Source organism: Nomascus leucogenys, chromosome 3 (genome assembly GCF_006542625.1).
Source record: "Nomascus leucogenys isolate Asia chromosome 3, Asia_NLE_v1, whole genome shotgun sequence".
Classification (NCBI taxonomy): Eukaryota; Metazoa; Chordata; class Mammalia; order Primates; family Hylobatidae; genus Nomascus; species Nomascus leucogenys.
In genome coordinates, this window is record NC_044383.1 from 47,218,119 (window position 1) to 47,243,336 (window position 25,218).

Below are 25,218 nucleotides of genomic sequence, written 5' to 3' on the forward strand. Positions count from 1 at the left end.
GTCTTCCAGAGACGTTTAAAAACTTTTATTCAAATTCTATATAGCATCTACTTGACAAACATTTTTGGTAAACGTGATAATATAGAAACAGAATTATTCCCTGTAAAATATTAGTCATTTTAGTAATTTGAGATAAAGAGTTATTTGCTCACTTGATTTTATTCACTTGGCACCTGTTTATTAAGTGCCTGTGGTGTGTCATAAGCACTGATGGCGTAATTGAGACCTAATAATAGCCTAGGAAAGTATGAAAAAATTTTAATATCTTCAATGTTGGTTCTTTCAGGCCAATATTTTTATATGACTCATTGGTAGCAAAACCTGGAGATCACTTTTTTTTTTTTTTTTTTTTTTTTTTTTTTTACGAGCAGATATTTATAACTGCTACCAAAACCAGGAATAGTTTACTAAATATGGGGGTTTGAAGATATTGTCTTTAACTGGGAAAAGCTTCCAGGCTACATGAGAGGATAAAGACAGTGAGGAACATTTGAGATGTACTTTATTTCATTACCTAACAAACACTTATCCAGCACTCACAATGGACAGGCTGTCTTCCAAGCAGGAGCAGATTATGGAGCATCTGCTGTAAATATGACCTCATTTAATCACTATAATAAGTCTATAAAGAAGGTACTATTATTACCCTCCTTTTTAAAATAGGGAACTTGAAACTATTTTACAGTAAAGTTCAGAGAAGTTAAGTATTTCACCCAAGATCACACAGCCTGTGCGGTGGAGCTTCTTGTAAAAGTATTTTGGCCCTTTATAGGATAGAGAGATTAATTCCAACCAGGGAAAGAAGGGAATAAAGTAAGCCCCAGGGAATGGATGCTATTTCAACAGGGTTAAGATTGATTTGAAACCTGGTTACGATTGGTTTGTTTGCAAATATGGGGCAGTCAAGAATATACCCAGAGAAAGCTATTCCACAAGGGACATAAATGTAAGATATTAACAAAATACCATTTTCTGTCCAACATTAAAATTTTAGGAAGATACATCCCCCTCTATTCTTTTCTCTCAAGGACTTCCCAAGTTTCCGTGCAATGTTCGCTTTAATTTTTTTAATATGAATAATACAATATGTTTTACATGGCACTACCACTTTATTTAAATCTCAAGATTTTCTAAGAGTTAAATGTTCACTGCTAGTCTTCGCAGCAATCAATGGCTATGAGATGAGTCACCAAGTAGAAGATCAAACAGGCCTATTCAGTTTAAGATGGCCCTCCTGTGTGAGCTGTCAGTGACATCTGCCAAAACCATGCCTTATTTGTGAGAAATGCCCCTGGTCTCTGCTTGATGGAAGACTGATCAGCCTCTTTTACTCTTTCAACTTAATGATTAGCAGTTACTGCTAACCTAGAAAACTTTGCTGGAAATTTATTTAAAAACTCTCATCTTACTGGGCATGACAGATCTTATTTGCTTTTTTTGGGGGGGATCTTTTTTTTATTATTATTATACTTTAGGTTTTAGGGTACATGTGCACAATGTGCAGGTTTGTTACATATGTATCCATGTGCCATGTTGTTTTGCTGCACCCATTAACTCATCATTTAGCATTAGGTATATCTCCTAATGCTGTCCCTCCCCCCTCCCCCCACCCCACAACAGTCCCCGGCGTGTGATGTTCCCCTTCCTGTGTCCATGAGTTCTCATTGTTCAATTCCCACCTATGAGTGAGAACATGCGGTGTTTGCTTTTTTGTCCTTGCGATAGTTTACTGAGAATGATGTTTTCCAGTTTCATCCATGTCCCTACAAAGGACATGAACTCATCATTTTTTATGGCTGCATAGTATTCCATGGTGTATATGTGCCACATTTTCTTAATCCAGTCTATCATTGTCAGACAATTGGGTTAGTTCCAAGTCTTTGCTATTGTGAATAGTGCCGCAATAAACATACGTGTGCATGTGTCTTTATAGCAGCATGATTTATAGTCCTTTGGGTATATACCCAGTAATGGGATGGCTGGGTCAAATGGTATTTCTAGTTCGAGATCCCTGAGGAATGGCCACACTGACTTCCACAATGGTTGAACTAGTTTACAGTCCCACCAACAGTGTAAAAGTGTTCCTATTTCTCCACATCCTCTCCAGCCCCTGTTGTTTCCTGACTTTTTAATGATGGCCATTCTAACTGGTGTGAGATGGTATCTCATTGTGGTTTTGATTTGCATTTCTCTGATGGCCAGTGATGATGAGCATTTTTTCATGTGTTTTTTGGCTGCATAAATGTCTTATTTTGAAAAGTGTCTGTTCATGTCCTTCACCCACTTTTTGATGGGGTTGTTTGTTTTTTTCTTGTAAATGTGTTTGAGTTCATTGTAGATTCTGGATATTAGCCCTTTGTCAGATGAGTAGGTTGAAAAAATTTTCTCCCATTCTGTAGGTTGCCTGTTCACTCTGATGGTAGTTTCTTTTGCTGTGCAGAAGCTCTTTAGTTGCTTTTTAATATAAACAGTGAAAGTATAAATACATTCTTACTTTTTGGAAAAGATAATAATATTAAATTTAATTTTTGTCTCCAGTGTTATTGCATTTTTCTTACAGAAAAACTAAATAAAACATATCTTTAGTATTTAATTCTCTTTAAGATATCACAAACTATTTTTCAATTTTAAAATAAAACTATATCTATATATATATACACACACACACACACACACACACAGACATACATATTTGAGACAGAGTCTCGCTCTGTCACCCAGGCTGGAGTGCAGTGGTGTTATCTCAGCTCACCGCAACCTCCACCCCCCAGGTTCAAGCAATTCTCCTTCCTCCGCCTCCCAAATAGCTGGGGTTACAGGCACCCGCCACCATGCCCAGTTAATTTTGGTATTTTTAGTAGAGACGGGATTTCATCATGTTGGCCAGGCTGTTCTTGAACTCCTGACATCAGGTGATCTGCCCACCTCGGCCTCCCAGCATGCTGGGATTACAGGCATGAGCCACCGTGCCCGGCCAAAATATTTTAAAACATTGTAAATGATCATTGGGTTTCAGTGGTCCAAATCAGAATTTTCTTTGGAAGAAAAACATTAGGAGAAATATACTAATAAAAATAAATCAGTGTAAGCACTTGAAAATTAGTTAGAAAAGATGTATAGAGATACCTTGATATAGTAAATATCATATAGTGATGTAATATTAAAAAAATCAATTTGAAAACATTACATAGAATCAAGTATCTCTAAGGAAAAAACATGTGAACAACTGATGTAATAATTAAGTTGAATATCAAAGGATGATGTAAAATTTATTTTAATCATATACCAGGGATTGGACTTTCTGATAAGACCCAGAGACACTTTAAATATCTTACAGATGAAGAAATGGGGGACCAGAAGTTTGTCACTTCCTTACATCACATTACCTGTAAGGGGTAGAGAGAGCAGAGCTAGTGATTCAACCCAGGGCCAGAATCAGCAAGGCCATTCTTTCTATGTGCTGCTAGAAAATGAAGACTTTGTCATGGTGCATTCAACAGCTTTGATCAACTGGTCACTTGTCAGTTGGACAGATCCTATTTTCCAGAGCCTTACTGAAGGTCTGGGGATGGAGTGAGTCACAGGACTGAGCTTGCATCCTATAGGAACATAATCACCCCCTGGAAAGAGAGCCCTTCAATTTTAGGGCAATAGCTATGAGACTGCTACCCTAGTTCTTCCAAAAGTAGAGTTTCAGAGCACAATGGCCCTCTTCTCCCACCACCAAAATTTCCATTTTAGAAAAAGAACAGTAACTTTAAAGAATAGACCTCCTATCCTGCTTTATACATTTTCAGAAATGCCCTTGAATTATATGTATACTTGAATTATATGTATACTTTTGTGGCTTGACTTACTAATTTTCCTTTATGTTGGCTTCCTGCACAGAAAAGCTGTTGGGGGTGACTGGTAGATGCATTTGTTAAAGGGCTAATTTACAAGAGACCACTTTACTGGAAAGGGTGCCTCTCTCCAAATAATAAGTAAATAAATAACTTTTTCCAGAAAAATCCTCAAAAACAAAAACTTTCTAAGACCTGTTTACCTTGCAGAAGCCTTTCAATTGGCCTTCAGGGCAGCATGAACACAATGTTCTATACCTTGAGTGGTTCATGCACTCAGGAGAATGTGCTGATTTTAGCATCTTCCTTATAGCCATGTGAACACCAAAATAGGATTCCTTTTTTCTCTGCTCCAGCTTCCTGGAGCAGTTGTTTTGACTGTGCAAAAGTGTAACATTTTGCATTGTTTTATGTTTTTCTGGATAAAAATATCATTTTCTTCCTAGAGAATTTGACTTGCTAAGCACATATATTGTGAATTAATATCACATTCCTGATATGGAGGGCTTTTGTAATCAGAATAACTATCACACACCACAGAGGAATAAGAGGTTGAATATGTTCAGTTTCTGTCTGACTATTGGAAGCCTCAGGTCATCACTTCTTGGAGGCAGTCCTGAGTAGATGCAATAGATACTAAAGCAAATATTATGTGTACCATATGACAGTTAATTCTTGGAATAGCTCTGGAAAGTAGACATTATATGACCATTATTTTACTGAAGACAATGCTACAGCGAGGATGATTTAGTGACTTATTTAGGGCCTCACAGTAACAGAACCTGGATTGAAATTAAGTTTGGTCTGAGTCAAAGTCTGCTTTCTTTTCATTCCATTACACTGGATAGGCTCAGAGAGTATATTGCAGAGAGAATATGGCATTTGTACCCAGATTTCATAGTTGACTTACATTTGGGGCTTCTTTTTGAAATTTTGGTTTCACAGGAGAGAATGACAAGTTGCATATCAGAATTCAAGAGTGAGATTTGGGCTTGAAAATCACCTATTTGAAATTGATATGCATATTTCCCTCTTCAACTTTCCATGTAAAGCCAGGCTTTTACCCAGTATGGCCTTGGTTGTACCCTTGTGTAGTTCTGGGAGTTTCCATAGTTGATATGTGTATGTTTGAGGGAAGGCAGAGAAAATAAACATGTCCATTCTGAATGCCTTTTCCTGTGAGAGATGCTAATCGGCTTTCTCTCACTCAGGAGTATATGTTCAATGTCTGGATGTTTTCAATGTCTGGATTAATTCAGCTGTCCAGGAAAGAAGTTTGTGCTTTGCTCTCCATGTACAACATCTATTAAAGAAGACTTAGTCTCATCATTCTTCTCTGAGGAGGCAGGATTCACGACCAACTCATCCCATTGAAGACAATATTAGCAGAAATTATGAAAGGAGCTTACAGAGTATTTTGCAAAGTTCATTTACTTACATTGCCAAAAGTTATGTGATTTTACTAAATCCCTCAAAACTCCTCTAAGGAAGTTGAGAATATCTCCATTTATCCATTGAAGAAACTTCAACTTAGAAAGGTCAAAGGGATTTGTTTGAAGTCATGGAGTCTAATGGCTCCCACTCAAGTGTTCTTTTGTCTGCAGTACCATCTTCCACCTGCTGCCTTACACATTTCAGAAGTGTGAAAATGGGGAGCAGACTGTTTCTCCTGGATTCTGAGTATCAATTGCCCCCTTCCTGAGTTAGAGAAATATCAACAAACTTGCAGTTTGTATAAGAATTCGATACTTAATGATAATGCATTATTATACAGTGTTAATATATTATATATATATTAATATAATGAATAACTACTATGCAGATATATTTATGTACATGCATACACACAATCCCTTTATACTTCATGTTTTCCAGGTAAAATGAGAGTTGACCTTTACTGAGTGTTTAGCATGTTCCAGATACTTCCCTTAGCTTTTCAGCATAGGAAAGTATTATCTTAATTTTGTAGAAAAAGAAGTTGAGAAGACTGTGGAGGTTAAGTAACTTGCCCAAGGTAAAGCAATCAGTGGTGGCACCAGGATTTGACTCCAAGATGATCTTTTCCAGAGCATTTGCTACTAAACACTCTGTTTTATTGACTCTCCTTTCCTTATTTCTGATAGTGGTGGTGAAAACTGGAGTTCTTTTTTCAAGTAGAATGGTGCTTCAATATTTAACATGTATCTTGCATTTTCCTCAATTTCATGTTTATTTTTGAGTTCCTGGTCTCTAAGTTTACTTACCTTTTATTTAAATATGTAAAGTAGAGGCTGTCCTGAGTAGAGACAATAGGCATTAGACCAAATATTCTATGTACTTTATGACAGTTAATTTTTGGAATAGCTCTGATGAACATAAAACACCAGAGACTGAAATATATTCTATATTATTTATATTTGTCCATCTTTTATAAAGTTTTATGCTATACTTTTGAGGTACTCTAAATAATTTTAAGAACTTAATTTTTCTGTGTATTAAGAGCAGGTTAATATAGCATCAAGGAAAGAAGAGATTCCCTGAGAAAGTCTATTTTATCTCACTTTGTTTCACTAAGTTTTTAGTTGTCAAAATTCAGGTATTCAGTAAACATAAATGTAGATTATGTCTATTGAGCCCCACCTTTTAGTTTATTTCCCTCTTAAATCAAAGAAAAGTAATTTGAAATCCAAATAAGAAAATGAAACAATTAACAACTGGGAATTCAAGTACCTAAGGTATATTAAATATTTATGTGCTAACTTATCCCATGGAGCTTTGCTACATCTCAGAACTTGTCAGAATGAATTCCTTTCCCTTGTTCTCCTGTACCACTTTTTTGCTTTGTTATGTTACTTTATATAGATTACTTGTAATTTCTGTGAGTAATTGTGGTGGCAGGGAAACTGGTTAAGTACAGAGGTGCTTAAAGTGTTGACTTTTTGCTTAGCTAGAAACAGGTCTCTGCCTATTTCACTATTTACTCTCTGATGATCGTGCACAAGCCATTTAACTTCTTTATATTTCAGTTTCCTTGTATGTTAATAGGCCTATTGATACTAACTACATCCTAGGGATTTTGCAATGATTAAATTACATATTTCATAAAAAGCACGTGGGCCTATTGCTCAGTGAGTGTTAGCTGATGTTATTGTTAATATCTTTTCATTCTTATTCTCATCTCTCTATTTCTAGATTTATTGCCTTTTTCTTGAGCAAGGTAATAGCAGGGCTATTACATTAGCCTTCTCACTGGTCCCTAACAATCAGTAGTCAGTGTGTGGCAAGGAAACTAGATAATGTGAGATATTTTATCAGAAGTGATTAAATATAGAAATTGTTCAAGCAGGTTGAGGAGAGGTGCTAGAAAAATAATACTAGAATAACACAGAGCCAGTAACTGCAAGAAGCAATTGCACATTTAGGGTAAATTAAAGGGAAAAAGTGGGGTTTTAGGACCTGCAAGCTCAGATGAGATCTCACTGAACTGGAACCCAGTCTTCTGAGGAGGTGGTATTATCAAACTTTGGCAAGGAGCTGAGACCTTTGAGGAGGGGGCACCACCAACTGGTGCTGGTGCTGAGGGTATGATGACGCTTGTTCTGGGAGTGCAGAGAAAGCTGGAAAGTGGGACCCATTGCTGCTGCCCAGGTCAAGTTCTAATCCTGGGGTAATGTAATCAAAAAGACAGCCAAGCAGGAAGGGGTAAGTTCCTTCTCCCTCCTCTTGCTTTCTTGCCTCCCCCAGGGCTTCTTCTGGCAGGTATGAACAGTCTTCCAGTTGGTCAAGTGCAACAAATGTAGTCTGCTGAACCATGAAGTCTGCATCAGAAAACAAAGAACAGAAAGATGGGTTTAGAGCTAAGAGGCAATATCTTAGTAACCAACACAAGTGTCTTTCAAATCCCAGTCTCTTTCATAAACTCCTATTGGATTAAATAATCAACAGAGTGAACAGAGAACCTACAGAATGGGAGAAAATACTTGCAAACTATGCATCCAACAGAAAACTAATATCCGGAATTTACAAGGCACTCCTACAACTCAATGACAGCAACAACAACAAAAATAACCCCATTAAAAAGTGGACAAATGACATGAATATGTATTTTTCAAAAGAAGATATACAAATGGCCAGCAAGCGTATGAAAAATGCTTAACATCGTTAATTGGAAAAAAGCAAATTAAAACCACAATGAGTTAGCATCTTATACCAGTCAGGATGGCTATTACTAAAAATACAAGAAATAACGGATGTTGGTGAGGATGCAGAGAAAATGAAACACTCATACACAATTACTGAGAATATAAGTTAGTACAACCTCTATGGAAAACAGTACGGAGATTTCTCAAATAACTGCAAATAGAACTACCATTCAAACCGGCAATCCCTCTACAGGGTATCTACCCAAAGGAAAAAAAAAATTGTTATATGAAGAAGATACCTGCATTCATATGTTTATTGCAATACTATTCATAATAGCAAAGATATGGAATCAACCTAACTGTCCATCAACAGATGATTGGATAAAGAAAATGTAGTATCCATGTGTACAATGGAATACTATTTAGTCATAGAAAAGAATGAAATTGTGTCTTTTGCAACTACGTGGATGGAACTGGAGGTCATTGTCTTAAGTGAAACAACTCAGAAACAGAAAAATATTGTGCGTTCTCACTTATTCATAGGAAGTAAATAATGTGTACACATGGGCATAGAGTGTAGAATAATAGGCATTGGAGACTAAAAGGTGAGAGAGTGGAATGGGGGGTAGATGTTGAGAAATTACCTAATGGGTATAATGTACATTGTTCAGGTGATGGATACCCTATAAGGCCAGACTTCACCACTACACGATATATCTATATAACAAAATTATACTTGCACTCCTTAAATTTAAACCCCCCCAAAATTTCCTATAGTATCACATGGAACGCAGCTCTCACCTGCTCCAATATCTTCATGTCCTATTGAGCAAAGGAAATTCAATACACCCTTTTTAAAAAAGAACCTATTATGAACATTGTGCTCTGGGCTATGGAGGATGTAGACATGAATAAGAAGTTTTTCTGTCCTCACACAGTTTAATGAAGAGCAAGGTTAACAGAAATCATTCCATAGCAAACGCAGAAAGTACTTAGAAGGAGGAATGTGTCCTGGCTGGTGAGATTCAGGAAGAGTTCATGGAAGGATAAGTAAAAATTCACATTCAATAGTGTGGCCTCTTATACTTGGCTGACTTTTCACTATACCCATATTTTAATTTTTTTTTATTTTTTTGCTACTATGTCACTATTTCCTGTTTAGCCTTCAGTTTTTTTTATCTGTATACTTTTTTTCTCATGCCCGTCACTTAGACATATGGCCAATGTTACTGAGTGCCTTCTATGGGTGCTTTCAGTTAGTTGTAAGGATACAACATTGAACAAATGAGACAAGGTGCCCCCCTTATGGAACTTGCCGTCCAGGTGGGTAGGCAGTTCTTAATATTAAAAGGTCACCCAAATGAATGCAAAATTGCACACTATGGTTGGTGCTGGGAAAGACAGGTGCAAACTGCTATGCCAGCAGGGTGATCAGGTTTCATTCTGGAGTCACAAATGGCTTCCCTGAGGTATAGGTGTTAGGTTAGGTTGAGTCAAGAAGGCTGTTTCTAGCCTTTGCAGATCTCGGAACAGAAGAAGCAGATTATGCATCTGAGAAAAGGTCATTATGGGTGCAGAAAAAGGGAATGAAGAGTGTGTACAGCACTTTTCACATGGTAAGCATTTCTCAGGGTCAAGTTCAAAAGGCATCTCCTCCCTGAAGCCTTTCTTAAAATACTTGAACATTAAAAAGATCCTCCCTCTTTTCAGCTCTTAACCATTGTGTATCTCTCATGAGGGTGTTTATTACATACTGCCTTGGTTTGTGATTATTTATGTGCAAGTTTGATTGTCTGTGCTCAACTGTAAGCTTCTAGAAACCAGAATTTGTCTCATATCCATCTTTGTATCCTTCAGTGTCATGAGTTCTTAAAAAATATTTGCTGAATAAGGTCACTTCCTCAGTATGCCTGTTAGCACTTAGATGGTGTGTTCAGTTACATGCAACAGTTCAGTGTAACTGTTGCTTTCATTCAGTGTCTCATATCACTAACTGACTTGTCCCTAGAGAACATTGGCAGTTGCTTGACATTTGTGTACAACAGGTGAAGAAGTATTCACTGGCCCACTTTGGGAAAGACAGAAGTTTGGAATTTGAGGACCGGTACCTTAGATCTCCATGAATCACAGTGAATGGCTGCTTGACCAAAAGTGTTCATAAATCTGTAGCATTGCAAAATGTAGGTTCAACCAACCAAATTTGCTTTACCTTTTTATTTCACCATCTGTGTTGGCTTGTTCTGATTTCCATGTCATTAGACAAGGAGAAGATTATCATCTGCCCGTAGCAAAACACTTGGATTCCATCAGAGGTTCTTCTGAAAAGTAAACATACTATGGAAAGGAGGGCCTGGGGCGGGGGAAGCACCACACCTGTAGGCCTTCTTTCTGATATATTTTTTTGGAGGGGGGATGGTGTTTCACTCTTGTTACCCAGGCTGGAGTGCAATGGCATGATCTTGGCTCACCACAACCTCCACCTCCCGGGTTCAAGTGATTCTCCTGCCTTAGCCTCCCCAGTAGCTGGGATTACAGGCATGTGCCACCACGCCTGGCTAATTTTGTATTTTTAGTAGAGATGCAGTTTCTCTGGCCTCGAACTCCTGACCTCAGGTGATCTGCCAGCCTTGGCCTCCAAAAGTGCTGGGATTACAGGCGTGAGCCACTGCTCCCAGCCCTTCCTGATATCGTCTAGGTCTCTTTGCAGCAAGCTGAGTGGACCCATTCTCCTGTGCTCAGGACCTAGCTCTAGGTTTTCCCTTATCTTTCCTAGAATATGGTCATTCACTGGCATCTATGATGGAACAGAAAAATAGCTGGAAAATGAAAACTACAAAACTCTCACTCAACATTGTTTTACAATAGTGTTGGAGTTAATAGTTATGGCAGAACTGCATCTTCTAAGGAAAACTGCGCTATGACAAATAGCCCCAGAGTGAGAGGCAGCCAACTCACTGTCAGGGTGACCCAGAAGTCCTAATGGGTGGGAATGATCATTATATGAAGACTGTAAATCTGATTAATGTGCACTGTGAGATGAGGTATAACATTTCATGCGAAATGAGGTAGGGGTAGGTGAGAAAGGATGATAGAAACAGCTGGTTCTGCACATGTCTAAAGGACCATATTAAAATTACAATGACATAGAGAGATATGTAAACAAACATAGGGAATGTTCAGATGGATATGTGTGTGTGTGTGTGTGTGTGTGTATTTCAGTGTTTATATAAACATATACCTAAACTTATTTATAGACTCATAGCTGATGAATGAACCTTCACAAATATACTATTTCCAGTCCCCAAATAGTGGGGTACACAATTTTATTCTCACTGTAAAAGCTTATTCTTTGGTAGGACATATTGCCAAGTTTTTCACTATGGGACTAATCAGGAGGCCATATGGTGACATTTAATTTATGGGCGATATTATCTAACAGCATTCCTTTAGCAGTTGGTAATCGTAATGTTTCATTATCTCAGTTTAGTTTTGTCATAATCTTGTGACATGGCTGATATCATTATTCCACACTGATAAAGAAAGATATTTAGAGACAAACACAATTCCCATTAAGTTGCAGTGTGTGTGTGTGTGTGTGTGTGTGTGTGTGTGTGTGTAGGGTATGTGTATGTGGGATTGTTTTTAAGTCATGTAGAACATTCTTCCTCATAACTGATATTCTGGATTAAATTTTAATTCGTGGAGTCTTGGGCAAAGTCTAAACCTAAATAATGTTTGGGAAGAGGGGCCATAACCTGAAAATCTGTGTCAGATTGGCCCTATAAGAGAGAGGCGAGCTTACTGGATTCTGGCTTCAATACATCTATTCCCCTTTCTAGATGAGTAAAGAGGAAGACACAGTTCTACCCTTCCTTTTCTGTCTCTCCCCTCTTATTCAGAGTCTATTCTATCTTATTTCACTTTGTTTTTATGGATGAATTTTACTACAAAGGGTAAAGTCCAGCCTTCCCTATGTCAAGAAAGATTAGACCTCATTATCTGTCCTGATTTCTCAAAGGCATGAACCAGGAACAATCAGAGTAACTTCTTTGGACCTTCCAGCATGAGAAAGAAGTGTTCTCTTCCCTATAGGTTAAAGACTGAGATGGAAAAGAAATAAAACAAATGCTTCTTAATTCTGACTTTTGTAGTATGTAGCCCTATTATATATACAGTTGTCCCTTGGTATCCGTGGGGGATTGGTTCCAGGACCCAGTGCGGATACCAAAATTTGCAGATGCTCAATTCTCTAAATAAAATAGCATAATATTTTCATATAACCCAGACACATCCTCCTGTATACCTTAAATCATTTCTAGGTTACTTATAATACCAAATAAAAGGCTTACATACCACTTCATTCTCATGGATTCAATGTAGCACTTGGCACACAGCAAATTCAAGTTTTGCTTTTTGGAATTTCCTGAAAACATTTTTCTGAATAGTTTTGATTTGCATTTGGATGAATCCATGGGTGTGGAACTCATGGATAAGAGCTGCCTACTGTATTCAGTCTGTGCAGCAACTGGTAAAGGACACAAACAAGAAGTATAATGAGGTCTAATCTTTCTTGACATGAGGCAGGCTGGTCTTCACCTTTTTACGAATAAGAAAACTTTGATTCAGAAACTTTAATACACAGATATATTTTTGTACATGTATGTACATATTTATACACTTAAGAATGTTGTGCAAGGTCACAGAGCAACATCATGGTAGAGCCAGGGCTTGCCAGGTGGCATAGGTTTTACATCTCCCTCAATATTTATTAAACTACAAACATCCCTCAGAGATGCTGAGAATCTCAGAGTCCCTCTGTAATATGATCACATGCTGTCTGTTTTTCCTCTAGCTGATCCCTGAAATGCTGGAGTTGGCAGGAAAAAAAAAGATAAAGGTGAGATTAATTAAATGGGATAATGCATGTGAACACAGTTTGTAAATTCTAAGGTCTTACAAAAGATTTCTATATTAGTAATAGTTGCAATACGCTCATTTACATGAACCACTTATCATTCACAGCTAATTACCAAGCAGTACAGTAACAATTATGTGGATGATGAAATACACTTCAGATCAACTCTTTTGCAAGCTGTTTCAGTTACAATATTCAACTCTCTTCCCTTGGTTTCCATCTTCTAAGTATATTGCTTAGGAAACTTGGATAACTACTGACAACTAAAAAGAATTATGAACATTCATCATACAGGAAGTAAGCATTCATCCAAGAAAAATGAGTTATAGAAATGAAAGATGAGATTCTATTTCTGAGCTGCCCATTGGCTTTTCTTATGAGGACTGAATTTGTGGACTCTGTGAAATTTTCATATGCATTATTACACTGTCTTGGAAATGGCCATTTAAGTTTTCAACATGAGACAGCTGGCAGGCCCTCATCAAGTTCTGCAATTCTAACTGTGTGTCTCCATTGGTCTCACATCTATGCCCTTGAGTTGGTTTATACTCATGTCATTTTTCCAAAACAACTGTAATTACTATAAACGTTGAACAAGCAAATATTAACTTGGCTGGGATATGATTTTCAAACTACATTACAGTAGAGAACAAAGTTTGTAATGAGATTCTGTGTACTACTATTCAAAGCAATTAGGAGAAATGAGTATTGAGCTCTTAACATTCTGACAAGTTATTTCAATATTATGTCCAAACAAAGGAACTTTTTTTTTTTTTTTTTGAGACGGAGTCTCGCTCTGTCGCCCAGGCTGGAGTGCAGTGGCGCGATCTCGGCTCACTGCAAGCTCCGCCTCCCGGGTTCACGCCATTCTCCTGCCTCAGCCTCCCGAGTAGCTGGGACTACAGGCGCCCGCCAACACGCCCGGCTAATTTTTTTGTATTTTTAGTGGAGACGGGGTTTCACCGTGTTAGCCAGGATGGTCTCGATCTCCTGACCTCGTGATCCGCCCGCCTCAGCCTCCCAAAGTGCTGGGATTACAGGCTTGAGCCACTGCGCCCGGCCCAAATAAAGGAACTTTTTGAAATAAAAAAAACTGATTGATTTCTTGAGATTTCATAACATGAGACAAAAGAAGAAACAGCCATCACTGATCTTCCAGCAAGTCACAACTGTAATGTATTGAAAAGTTTAATGGCCTTGACTTTAGAAGTGTAATGAGTTTCGTAATTGCTCATGTGAGAGGTGATTGGTTATGCTGAATATACGGGTGCAAATAAGCAAATATAACAGGTGACATTTGTTGTTCCAATAAAATAAATCCAGCTTTGAACAAGTTTAGTGTAAAAGTTATAAATAATAAAGAAACTTTAAGAAAGAGAATATGTGATCACAGTATTTTTATGGGAAGGTAGGACATCTTGAATACTAATCTGGAATTTTATTGGTAAAAGGGGCCATTTATTGAGTTCTTAGTATATTTTGAATTTGGCCGAGGCACTGACTATCCGGTTTAATCCTTATAAGCAATCCTATGGGAAAATACAGCGTGGATTATCTAAGTGACTTTCCTGAGACCACATAGCCAATAAATGGAAAAGATAATTCAGTTTTGGGTCAATTTCAATGATATTTCTACTATCCTAGAGGTTTTGCATAAATATGTGATATTAGAAAGAATTAAATATCAGAATAGTTATGCACGGGGATTTGAGAGAAAGCTCCACAATTATATAGTGAGCATTTCAGTCAAGAGGGAGAAGTGATAAAATAATGTGTAGAGATGAGTAGGTCCTGTTTGGATAACTCATTTGATTTGTCTGCATCTAATCTGTGTCTTCAGAGTTTTGTAGCCTGTTTATATCACATTTAATTTGATATTTGTTCTTTCAAAATCTCCTATAATTGGGTTTACCCTCCAGGTCAGGGATAGATGAGGTTAATCACAACAGGATCAATGAAAACACTAACCAGTAACATTCCCAGAGCCATTACAATCTGACTAACAGAAAGATGGAGTAGAAATAACCATTCTGTTTTCAACAAACTTTTGAGTTTATCTCATTTTGAATGGGCACAAGAAAATCTAAGAGAGATTCTCTTTAAGAATTTTATTCAAATGTCCCCTTGGGCAAAGTTTGTGTGGAGACTCTCAGAGCTAATTTATGAGATACTACTTTGATTGTTGAACAAAAAAAGTAAAGAAATAATTATGATAAATCAAATGAAAACTGTGTTTATATTATTAAAGCGGACAAATGTGTGGCTTTATTACTTTATAGAATGAAGAGTTCTTAAATCATGTAAGGAATATTTTGTTCTTAAGACAAAGTTGGGGCCGGGCACAGTGGCTCACGCCTGTAATCCCAGCACTTTGGGAGGCAGAGGCAGGCGGATCACTAGGTCAGGAGTTCAAGACCAGCCTGGCCAACATGGTAAAACACCATCTCTACTAAAAATACAGAAATTAGCCAGGCGTGATGGCGGGTACCTGTAATCCCAGCTACTCAGAGGGCTGAGGCAGGAGAGTTGCTTGAACCCGGGAGGTGGAGGTTGCAGTGAGCTGAGATCATGCCATTGCATTCCAGCCTGGGTGACAAGAGCAAGACTCCGTCTCAAAAAAAAAAAAAAAAAAAAAAAAAAAAAAAAAAAAACAGAGTTAGACAAAAATGAATTGTGATAATGGTATTATTACTGATGCCTTAAAATTTAGGACACTCTAGTTTCAAATATTAATACATTTCAAAGTTTCTTTTCAAGGACTATTACAGAAAACTTGAAGCAGCAGTCACCAACTCATGACATGGCTTTTTTATTCTGAATGAGGCTTGAGATATTGTACAAAAATGAGTGGACAGTTAAACTTTTTTTGAGCTGGGTGCATAAAATGAGCTCTTGACTTTTTCTAATAGCCAAGAAATCTTCCCACACACAATCTGCAGCCCAGTTGCAAGTAGCTGGTAATCTCCATGGTCAGGTAAGTTGGTAGGTATCTGCCTACAAGATGTAATTTAATGGGTATGAAAGGTCTTTTATTTTTCCCCCTTCACGCATGTCCTGCAGGTATCACAGGGACTGAAATTCTGCTAGCCAACTGCACTTTAGATTCAGATTCATTTTACACTTTTTCCAAGCACCAATTATACACCCAACTATTGCTGAATTTTTTATATACATGGTTTACATGTGTTTAATTTTTATGAGTGTTTTCCCCTCTTACAGCCTGCATACTGCAGATATTTTACAAGTTAATCAAGAGTCACATGTGGGCAAAACTAATTTAGTATTCAAGTGAGAAAAATATAAAGTAGTCACAAATATTTGATTTTAAGATTAAAATTAGTAACCCCCAATTTTATTGAAATAGCAGAAGCTATGTCTTATTCATCTTAGTTCATTGTATTCTTCCTAACATGCACACAAACACCCTTGGCTCTCCTTATGTGTAAATGACATTAAATACACATAATGAATCCTAAACAGAATAAACTGGGGACATCTCAAAGTAGCTGAAAGGGAAAGAAGCAACTAACATAAAGAATAAAAGTGTAAAGAGCCCAGAGTAGTAAGGAGGCCAGGACAGGCCAGAGTTCAAGGACAAGGAAGATGAATAATGGGAAACTCATAAAGAAAGTCAAGGATAACCTGGGGTTTATTCTGAACATTGCAACTCCTGTCACCATGCTCTCAACAGCAGTTACTTAACAATCCTGTTACTTAACAATCCATCAATGCCTTCTATTTCCTATAGAATAAAGTCTGGATTATTTAGCCAGGTTATGCCAGGGTCTCCAAAACCTGACCCATCTGTTCCTCTGGCATAGCTGATTTAGCCTCTCTAACCACACTCTCTCCTGTAATGGGCAATTGTACCTGCCATTCTTTTTATTCTTTCCTAACCATTCCACAAGCCAGCCCAAACATCTTCTGCAAAGCCTTCTCTGAGTTAATCCTTTCATCCTCTGTGCTGTGGTACCTCCTACACACTTTATATTGTAGCTTATTTGATCCAATAATTGCAATTGTATGTTTCCTTGGCCAAATTATCCACTAGACTGGGAACTCTTTGGAGACAGAATTACACTCTACTTACTTATGTGTCCTCAGCCTTTTGTTCAGAGACTGTGGCATGGTAGGCATTCAGTAGATATCTGCTTGATGTGTGAAAATATGGAAATTCATGTTTCTTAGCCTGGCAGTCAAGGTCCTCTTCCAGTCTCACTTTCTAAAGATAAAATGTCATAAGGATTTGGTAAGCTTTTACTTTTCTAGGGATGTAAAATGAGGATGACAAATATGCCTACTTCAATGGGTTATCATGAAGGTTAAATAAAATGGTACATGTAAAATATTTAGCATGATGTCAAATCGTTGATAAGGACCCAAATGGTATTGACTAGTATCATTATATGACACATTTTTCAATATAGATAGGTTTTTAAGATTATGTAAGAATAAATAAGTATAAGATTAGTATATGGTAAAGACTTTAAATGCTGTGGAAATACTGAAGAGGATTGCATAAAGGGGTGGAGTTGGGTGAGGAGTTAACACTGTCAGGCATCTGAATGCAGAGTAGGGAAAGCAGAGGGAAATTCCAAGGACAAGGAATCATGACACCTGATCGGGGGATTTAAAGATTACTTTTATCAAAAGATTTTTTTTCATAAAAATCTTTAACAGAGGAGGAAAGCTAGAGTATGTTTAAATAAAATGAAATTCTTGAGTATTTTGTGAAAGTTCTTCTCTGTGCTCACTTTGACATATTTTAAATTAGAGGCTATCTTGATAAATTGCTTAGAATCCGAGCTTAAATTTCTTCTCTTCATTTTGTTGACAGAAGTCCTACATCATTGATTTGCTTTCATTTTGTCTTAAGTTGGGACATTTCCCATGACACTTAAATAATTTCTGTAATAACACTTCATGCATAACTGCTGGCTAACTATAGCATTATCCTTGCCATTTCTTTTTATAAGCATATACCATGAAAATTTGTGACAATTTTGTTAAAATATACAGTCTCAAATTGGTTTCTTACACATTCCTGTGAATTCTGAATTCTCTTCTTTGAAAGATTCCTAGATAGCCCAGCATTCACTGGGTTCTCCACTTACTCCCTTGAAGGAGATTCTGAGTGCTTTGAGCAGCTATTACAAACTAGTTAACAGACTTGGGCCAAGTCAGTGTTCTCTTTTCTGCTTCCATTTTATCTCTTGCTGAATGGGAATCTCTACCAAGCTCTATTCCTCCAGGGAAAGAGTGTACAGATAAGTGAAACAACATATTTGAACTATTTTATAGATCCCTAGAAGAAAGGAACCAAGAACATAATTCTTTGACCTAGTTAACAATTTTTGGCCTGCTTTGTGCTATTGCTGGGTTTGTAGTGGCCATTGTTTGCTGTTTTCCCTTCCTTTCTGCTCTGTGGACTACTGTCAATTTATTGTCACTACTTTAGGCACATAAAACTGGTGAACAGCAAGGAGATTCTTTACTCTCAGTTATTAGAAAATATCCGTCTTTTGGAAGTAGCATACAGATGAGGATACAGTTCAAGTTTCAGTCTGGGATTTATCTCCCAGGCATCTTTCTACCAAAATGTGTTGACCATCTCCCTTATCACTACACTGTCATAAAATAAGTGTTCAAATAACCGTGGCTTTGTACATTTGGCCAAGTTCAAAAAGAAAGGTTGCTCTTCTAGCAAATACATGTAAATAGATTGAGAAGTACAATAAAAGTGCATCCTGCCGCAGTCTGTCATTCCATGCCCATGCTGTTAGGTGGTGCTCTTCGTGACCATGTCCAAGACTCTGAAAAAGTTTGTGGAAAGCCAGGAAGTAGACAGGGTGACTAGGTCATCTACAACATGCTGTATGTCAATGGCACATTTTCCTTATCCCGTACCATACAACTGGTCCTCAGCCATAACAAGCTCACAGTGGTGCCACCAAACACAGCAGAACTGAAGAATTTGGAAGTGCTCAACTTCCTTAATAGCCAGATTGAGGAGCTGCCCACCCAGATCAGCAGCCTTCAGAAACTCAAACACGTGAACCTGGGCATGAATGGGCTAAATACTTTGCCTGAAGGATTTTGCTTTCTACCGAGCTCTTGACCTTCTGGACTTGATGTACAATTTGAATGAAAATTCTCTTCCTGGAAACTTGATCTACCTTACCACCTTCCGTGCACTCTTATGTAAGTGACAATGATTTTGAAATCCTGCAACCAGCTATTAGGAAGCTCACAAAGTTGCAGATACCCAGCTTTAGGGATAACAACCTGATCTTGCAGCCTAGGGAAACTGGGGAGCTTACCCAGCTTAAGGAACTCAACATTCAGGGCAACTGCCTGACCCTTCTGCCCCCAGAACTAGGAAACTTATATTTAACTGATCAGAAGAAGGTATGCAAAGTGGAGAACAGCCCCTGGGTTACCCCAATTGCTGACCAGTTCCAGCTTGGTGTGTCCTGTGTGTTTGAATGTGTCTGTTCTGAGACATATGAGTACCTCTATGGCAGCACATGCAGGCAAATCCAGAACCACCAAAAAATAATAATCACAAATCAGAAAAGATGAGCTGGAAACACCTGACAGCCAGTAACAAATAAGGGGTGGGCATTGGCTGGGCATCTGGCCTCTTCTCTCACCAACACTTCTGTCTTTTCTTGCTCTGTCTCTCAAATAAATACAATGTGTGTGTGAAAAATAAAGACATACAATAAAAGGCAAAATGTATTTTATAACTCAACATTCTATCCTTAAATACTTGGGAATTACTTTTAACAAGTTCAGTTACTAGCATAAGTGATTTAACAAGGAATCAAGTATAATTGGATTCTAAGTACCTTCAGGTACAATTTGACCCAAATTGTTTTATTCAGTAACAGAAGAAAACACTGCACCTTATTTGCAACTTGACTGCATTTTCTAGGAAGCAGATAAGGTCAGATACTTCAGAAGAACTATTTATCTGCAAGAAGATATCCTTCTTGCAGAGATTTAGAGGAATTAAAAAAAACATTTTGTTTAATTTTTTTGTGTGTATATGGTGCAATTCCGTGCTTTTCCACAAATGATTCAATGGGTGACCATAGAAATAAGTTAGTATTAGTGTGGTCTTTGAAGCCAAACTGACCTCTTTATATAACTAGGCTTCAGCTGTGTAATCTTAAGCACCTTACTTAAATCCTCCAAGACTCAGTTAGCTCATCTATAAAATGGAGTTAAGCGTGTAACTTTTTAATAGAGCAAGATTAAATGAAATTATGAATGAAACATGCTTTGCACAGTACATGACACGTAAGAAGCATACAACAACTATTAACCATACTTATTCTTATCTATAAAGTAGATGAAATTACTTCCCTTTTCAGACTCTGCAGAACCTAATTATATTGTAGTTAAAAATATGCAGTATAAATGCTAGCCTATGTTAAGTGAAATAAGCTAGGCACAGAAAGACAAACATCGCATGTTCTCACTTATCTGTGAGAACTAAAAATTAAAAGCAGTTGAACTCATGGAGATAGAGAGTAGAAGAATGGTTACCAGAGGCTGGGAAGGGTAGTAGCAGGAGGATGGTTAATGGGTACAAAAAATAGTTAGAAAGAATAAATAAGACCTAGTATTTTCTAGCACAACAGGGTGACTATAGTAAAAATTAATGTAATTGTTCATTTTAAAATGACTAAAAGAGTATATTTGGATTGCTTGAAACACAAAAGTTAAATGCTTGAGGTGATAGACACCCTACTTACCTTGATGTGATTATTATGCATTGCATGCCTGGATCCAAATACCTCATGTGACCCATAGATATATACACTTATTATGTACCCTCAAAAATTAAAAATTAAAAAATAAAATAAATGCTACTAAACCACAGACGGTAAGTCTTAGGAAATCGTGCATCACATTAAATTCTGTTTTTCACACAAAGTCTTTGTCATCCAGTGTATATTTTGCATTTATAGCACGTCTCAATTAGATTAACCTCATTTCAGGTTCTAAATTGCTATGTGAAGCCACCATATTCGACAGTTCAGGATTGTGCAATTTCCACCTTCCCATTCCCAGTTGAGTAATTCTTATCTGGAGATGATCTCAGCTGGAAAAAGGGAATCTCTGCATTTTGCTTGTCAGTCCTGAGGCCAGTGACAACTGTGCTTTTCTACGTTACTAAAAGAAGGTTTGGCATCAATGTTTAAAAAAATATAAAAAAGTGCATCTCTCATCCTGAGAGTCAACTTGAGCAAATGCAATCAGTCAGTCTTTCTCTAACCCTTGTGTAAATCTGGAATGTGTTTCTTTCTGCAGTTTGACATGAGATCGGTCTCTAGATTGTAAAAATCAAACAAAACTGACCCTGAAATTGATTCTGCAGCCTTTCTAAATCCAAGGACTTGCTTCCCTGGGCAATTGTGAGGCTCTCATTTTAGTGCCTCGGAGAAGCAGAGAAAAATACAGATACAGACAGAACGAGATAATAGTAATAGCAGTGGAGTCAATAACTACACTTTCCCTGGCATACGTTCTAGCATTTTCTGAGGCCTATGTGCCAAGAAGTGTGCTGTCTTAGATATCCATCATCTGATTTAATAGAGTATAGTATTTTAAAAATTGGATCTCCTGAGGTTTTACAGAAAGACCCTTATTTAGATGAGCTCTTTAAAAACTAAGGTCAATCAAATTAGATACAGTACTACTAGCTTGCATTGTCAACCACAGTAAATGTAATTTTCTTAAAGGATACCTTTCTTTCTACTCAAAAGCTCATGCACACTAAGGTTGACTATCCTTTATAATCTTCCTAACAACAGAATATTGTTACTGTTATTTTAATGTTCAATTTTTAAATTATTTGAAAGCATTTATTGAGCAGTTACAATATGCTGGGCACTGATCTAAGTACTTTATATACATTATCTCATTTAATCCCTATGGAAACTAAATAGTAGACATTTATATTGTCATTATATTCATTTGTTAGATTAATTTACATATGGAAAAATAGATGCTCAGTGATGTTAACAACAAAACAAAACAAAAAAACCACTTCTATTTTCACAAAGACACTAATTGACAGAGGTGGAACTCAAACCTCAAAAAGTTTTTGTGAGCATACTATTACCAAATAAAATATTGCCATGATATGATATATTTATGCATAGCACAGTAATTTGTTTCCTCAAAAATTATACGAAATAATTACCTTTTTATCTCTTCATTGTGGAAAAATTAGCCTAGATAACAAAAATCAAGGCAAGAAGTTGTTTTTGCTTCAAATAGCACTAGACTTATTTACTTATTAAATAGTTCAATATTGGTTAAAAGTGTAAGCTCCAGAATTAGATGACCTATATTCAGACTCTAATAATTTCCAGCTGAGTAATCAAGAACAAGTTACTTAACTCCCCTAAACCTCATTTTTCCCATCTGCAAAATGGAAGTAATAACTGCAATAGATTAATGCAGTTAGCACAGTGTCATACACATAGTAAGACCTTCATGAATATTAGGTTGGTTGTTATAATAATAAGAATTAAAATCTTATATATTTCTGCATTCTACAAGAAGTTCACAACGCCTGGAAAAGGATGCTCTTTTTCTTTTTTCTAAGTTGATATGTCAGGCTGGACACAGTGTCTTCCACCTGTAATCCCAGCACTTTGGGAGGCCAAGGCAGGAGGGTCACTTGAAGCTAAGATGGGTCTAGAGACCTTGTCTTTACAAAGAAATTTGTTTTAATTAGCCGGGCATGGTGGCACGTGCCGGTAGTCCCAGCTACTCAGGAGGCTGAGGCAGAAGATTGCTTGAGCCCAGGAGTTTGAGGCTACAGTGAGTTATAAGCACGTCGCTGAACTCTAGCCTGGGTGACAAAGCAAGTCCCTGTCTCTAAAAATAAAATAAAATAATTTATATGCCATAGTTGTACATATCTTTGGGATGCATGTGATATTTTGATACATGTCTACAATGTGGAATGATCACATCAGAGTAATTGGGATATCCATCTCCTCAAACATTTATTTTTTCTTTGTGTTGAGAATATTACAATTTTTCTAGCTATTTTGAAATATACAACAAATTATTCTTAACTGTATAACTATAAAACACTCTTCTATTGAACACTAGAACTGACAGCTTCTCTCTCTTTATTTTTGTACCCATTAACCAACTATTCTTCATTCCCCATCCTTCCTTTCCTTCCAGGCCTCTAGTAACCACCATTCTACTTTCAACTAACATGAGATCCACCTTTTTAGCTCCCACGTATGAGAGGAAATGTGATGTTTGTCTTTCTGTGCTGTGCTTATTTCACTTAACACAGTGGCCTCCAGTTCCATCTACATTGCTGCAAATGACAAGATTTTATCCTTTGTTATGGCCTGCTAAGATTCCACTGTGGGCCAGGCATGGTGGCTCACGCCTGTAATCCCAGCACTTTGGGAGGCCGAGGCAGGCAGATTATGAGGTCAGGAGATCAAGACCATCCTGTCTAACACGGTGAAACCCCGTCTCTACTAAAAATACAAAAAAAAAAAAGAAATTAGCCAGGCGTGGTGGCAGGCACCTGTAGTCCCAGCTACTCGGGAGGCTCAGGCAGGAGAATGGCGTGAACCTGGGAGGTGGAGCTTGCAGTGAGCCCAGATCGCTCCACTGCACTCCAGCCTGGGCGACTGAGCGAGACTCCATTTCAAAAAAAGAAAAGAAAAGAAGATTCCATTGTGTATATATCTAACATTTTCTTTATCCATGTATCCACTGATAGACACTTAGTGTTGCTTCCATATCTTGACTATTGTGAATAATGCTGCAGTAAACATGGGAGTGCAGATATCACGTTCGTATACTGATTTCCTTTCAGCAGTGAGATAGCTAGATCATGCAGTAGTTCTCTTTTTAGGCTTTCGAGGAATCGCCATAATGTTTTCTGTAATAGCTGTACTAATTTACACTCCCACCAACAGCGTAAAAGAGAACCCCTTTCTTTACATGCTCTCCAGTACTTGTTATTCTTTCTCTTTTTATAGCCATTCGAACTGGGGTGAGATGATATCTGTTTGTGATTTTAATTTGCATTTCCCTAACAATTAGTGATTTTGAGCATTTTTTGAAATACACCTGTTTGCCATTTGTAGCTCTTTTTTTCAGAAATATCTATTCAGGTCTTTTACCCAGTTTTAAATTTGATGATAATGATTTTTTTGAAGTGATTGAATTGTTTGAGTTTGTTTTTTTTTTGTTTTGAGACGGAGTCTCGCTCTGTCACCCAGACTGGAGTGCAATGGCGTGATCTCAGTTCACTGCAACCTCTGCCTCCTGGGTTCAAGCAATCTTTGTATTTTTAGTAGAGACCCAGTTTCACCATGTTGGCCAGGCTGGTCTCGAACGCCTGACCTCAAGTGATACGCCTGCCTCGTTCTCCCAAAGTGTTGGGATTACAGGCGTGAGCCACCGTGCCTGGCTCTTCAAGTTTTTCAATGTATCCTTTGTCAGATGGATAGTTTGCAAATACATTCTCTGATACTGTAGGTTGTCTCTTCGCTTTGTTAATTGTTTCATTTGCTATGCAAAAGCTTTTTAGCTTATTGTAATTCCATTTTCCTATATTTGCTTTTGTTGCTTGTGCTTTGGAGATCTTACCCAAAAAATCTTGACCCAGGCCAGTGTCCTGTAGTGTTTCTCCAATATTTTCTTCCAGTAGTTTTATAGTTTCTTTCCTGGCTGTGCAGGGACTTGCTGGGAGACCCAAGCCCCTCTGAGCCAACAAGACCTGGTTCTCCAGCCTTGGCCTGACAGCAACCTCCTAGGGACCCAGTCTCAGCTTCAACCATTCTACTGCCATTAGAAAACCATCCCATCTGTGCTGAAACCTGCTGGGAGACATGCGCCTGCCTGAGCCAAGGAGAAAGGGGTCTCCTTTTTGGCTTTAGAAAAGAGAGGGAGAGGATACTGTTTTCTGAGTACTAACTTTGATGAGGTGCCCAGCAACCTTAGAAAGCTGCTCGTCTGTCTCATCTTGTGTCACATGTCAGGAGTTTCCCACTTTTGCACTAGGTATTTGTAGCATTAACCTAAGTCCCTAGGATTGCCTAATAACAGTAGACCTGAAGCAGTTGAATAGGCTTATGATTATGTGTTTCTATTAAAGAACTTAGATTCCTATCTGAAATGTAATAGTTTGCAAGTTCTCAATTTATTTTACTATTCATACTTTAAATTAGGAAGACTGGAAGAAGTTTAAATGCAACTACTGACCTCATTTCATTTTTTCAAGTCAACTTGCAAATTTTTCAAGTGACAGCACTTTTGAGATAACGGAGTTATAGGT

General features: G+C 37.6%; 1 protein-coding gene and 1 pseudogene across 2 annotated transcripts in view; both read left to right on the plus strand.

The window, feature by feature from the left end:
- PRKG1 (protein kinase cGMP-dependent 1) overlaps positions 1–25,218 on the plus strand; it is a 1,320,572-nt gene that overhangs the window by 317,322 nt on the left and 978,032 nt on the right. The gene's annotated exons all lie outside the window — the stretch shown is intronic.
- LOC115834427 lies at positions 18,439–19,492 on the plus strand (annotated as a pseudogene).